We start from the raw sequence: 3,334 nt of genomic DNA on the forward strand, positions 1-3,334 counted from the left end.
AATTCAATGTTATTTTGCAGGAAATATCTAGCAGGATACGCTCTTAGCATCATAATCAAGGGACGCGTCTTCACAATTATAACATGAGCTTAATCGGAGATAGACGTTGCAAAGGATATGGAAACTTAGCTTGATTTATGGGCGGCAATTTAGGCTAGATTGTCTTTTATTTCTAAAGGGGTAATGAGCTGATTATTAGTCTTTTACCTAAAATAGATCACCTACACTTGTATAAATACCACTCTTCCTCATTCGGAAGAACACACAACACAACTCTCACACGCTTAGACACTCGAAACTATAGTGATCCTTGTACTCAGCTCATTATCATCCAAAGTTGTAACTATTTTTCTTATATTGAAGTTTGGTGATCGGTAGTTGCCATCACCCGAGGTTTTTTATGCCGGAGATCATACATTGATCAAGGGCTTTTTCCTCGTATAAATCATTGTGTCTTTGCATATGTCATATTGAAGTGATCCTATACTTTTTCTACAAACCAAGCATCATACCCCATTTACATAAAGTTTGGTTACATTATCCTTGTGTGATTTTTGACCAAAACAGTTTGGCGCCCACCGTGGGGCAATTGGTGCTTCATTCATAAGAAAACTCTTTGTTCAAAATCATTTCGAAGAATTACATGGCTTCATCATTGAAAAACATGTCCACGGCAATGTCTGCAGTCACCTCGTCTCAGAACACTCTGCCTCCTCCACCGGCAGGATCCCAGAAGAATGCTGAGAAGAGACAAACTCCTACTAACTCTAAACCTCCATCTCCTTCTGCTATGAATTCCTATATTCCCAGTACTAGTGATGTATTTACTTTGATTTTGCAGATGAAGGATCGTATGCAGCGGCAGGATGAAACTAATGATAGGATCCTCAGGGAAATTGGAGATCTCAAAAGACAAAAGAGAACGGCAGAGGATCATTCCCCACTGATGCCCAAATCCTTGAGCTTTGATCCTCCAATGATCACTTCTCAGCCATCGGGAAGTCCAGACGTGCAAATTGTGGGAGAATCAAGAGGATTGCACCTCGGATCGACAGCAATGACTCAGGCATCAAGCTCACACTTTCAACCGGCAGGATCCTATCCCCAGCATATGGGATCCTTCATGAATTCGGGAGCCTATCCGGGAACACAGCAGCTTCAAGGATCCTACTTTGTTCCAGGATCATCCCAGGGTCAAGGATCCTACTTTGTTCCAGGATCATCCCAGGGTCAAGGATCCTCCTTCGCTCCAGGATCCTTCCAGATACCAGGATCCTTCCAAATGCCAGGATCCCTAAAAAGTTCGCAAACAGGAAGTTTAGATGTCCATCAAGGGGACTTCATTCCAATGCAGACCATTGCTTCCACTGGTCCCTCCGTTATTCCAGAATCCCAACAATATGGATTCACTAACTTGAACCCAATAAGAGGTAACACTTTAAATAATCATATTACTACTAACCATGGATTCATGCAGGATACATGTGTCAATCATGCTATGGCCAGAGAATTGCAGAAGCTAAAAGATATGATCTCAAGTGTTCCAGGGGTAGTCAAGCCTATCCCAGAGATTGCAGATGGAAGCCACAAGGTATCTCGCTTTGCACCACCAATTTGTGATGCAGAGGTACCCAAAAGGTTCCATATCCCTACTATGAAGCTGTATGATGGTACAACGGGTCCAGAGGAGCACATAGCACAATACAGGGAGAGGATGGAGATCAATCCTATCCCAGAAAAGCTGAAGGAAGCATGCCTATGTAAAGGATTTAGATCCACTCTTACTGGATCAGCTCTTAAGTAGCTGCTAAGTCTTCCCCCTTACTCTATTACTTCATTTGCTAATTTAGTTAACTTATTCAATAACCAATTCTCTTGTAGTAGAAAATTTGAAAGATTAACCAGTGATTTATATAGAGTAACTCAAAGTCATAATGAATCATTAAGGGATTACATAACTAAATTTAGTAAAGAATCCTTGGACATTCCCAACTTGGATATGGCTACGGCTGTTGAAGCCTTCAAAATGGGACTGCTTAAGGATTCATTATTCTATGATGATCTTGTTATGACACCATGCAGGAACCTAGATGAAGTAAGAACTCGGGCACTCAGGTTCATCCGGCTAGAGGATGACAAGAGGATCCAGGAGAGACAAGTAGGATCCTCAAAACAGGAGAAGCAAGGATCCTCCTTCAAGAACAACAAATTCAAATCCTACCATAGAAATGAGAACCAGAATGTGCACGCTGTTGACCAAGAAGAGGATGATGAGGATTATCCTCCAATCTCAGAATATTGTTTTTCCGTTGATAATCATGAACTAATCCTTGCAATGCAGAATCTAGGTGAAAAAGCTAGGTGGCCCAGGAAGAATGATAAACCATCCGGGACTAAAGACAAGTCAAAATGGTGTGCATACCATGAGGATTTCGGGCATCTAACTGAAGAATGCATAGCTTTAAGAAAAGAGATTGGATATCTGTTAAGCAAGGGGCACCTAAAAGAATTATTGGGAAGAAAAAAGCAAAGGACTCAGGATCCTGAAAGGATCCCTGAGAAGGCTCCAGCACCTCCGGCAAATGCACAAGTGATCAACTTTATTTCCGGAGGATCAGACATCTGTGGTACATCCTTCTCGGCGGCCAAAAGGCATGCAAAGGAGTCAAAAATGGATAATGGAGAAAGGCCTATTAGAACATCAAGTGTCTCAGAGGGGAAGATAATAACGTTTGATGAGGATGATCGCGTCAATATTCAGGATCCTCATCATGATAGTTTAGTTATTACTCTCTTTATCTCTAACCATTTTGTCCGCAGGATCCTTATCGATGGAGGAAGCTCAGTGAACATTATCCAGCTTGATGTTCTGAAGAAAATGGGTATCCCAGAATCAGACATCACACCAAGATCCTCCGTGCTTGTAGGATTCAGTGGAGAAACGAAGAAAACTCTGGGGGACATCAAACTCCCAATCTACGTGGAAGGATTACATAATTATCAGAAATTTTATGTTATTGACTGTTTGTCTTGTTGCAATGTTATCCTTGGCAGACCTTGGATACATGATATGAAAGCAGTCCCATCCACCTACCATCAATGTGTGAAGCTCCCTAGCCCATGGGGAATGATCAAGATCGACAGTGATCAGCAGGAGGCTAAGGATTGTTATACCTCATCCATGAAGCCAACCTCGAAGCCAAGGGAGCAATAGCAATTACAGTATCCTCCGAGGAATGTCTTGGAGGCAAGGGAACAAGATGTGGACGAAATCCTCTTGGATCCTAGTGATCCTGAGTCAAAAATCTATATCGGATCAGGGATCCTTGGCAAG

This window comes from Helianthus annuus, chromosome 17 (assembly GCF_002127325.2).
Source record: "Helianthus annuus cultivar XRQ/B chromosome 17, HanXRQr2.0-SUNRISE, whole genome shotgun sequence".
Classification (NCBI taxonomy): domain Eukaryota; kingdom Viridiplantae; phylum Streptophyta; class Magnoliopsida; order Asterales; family Asteraceae; genus Helianthus; species Helianthus annuus.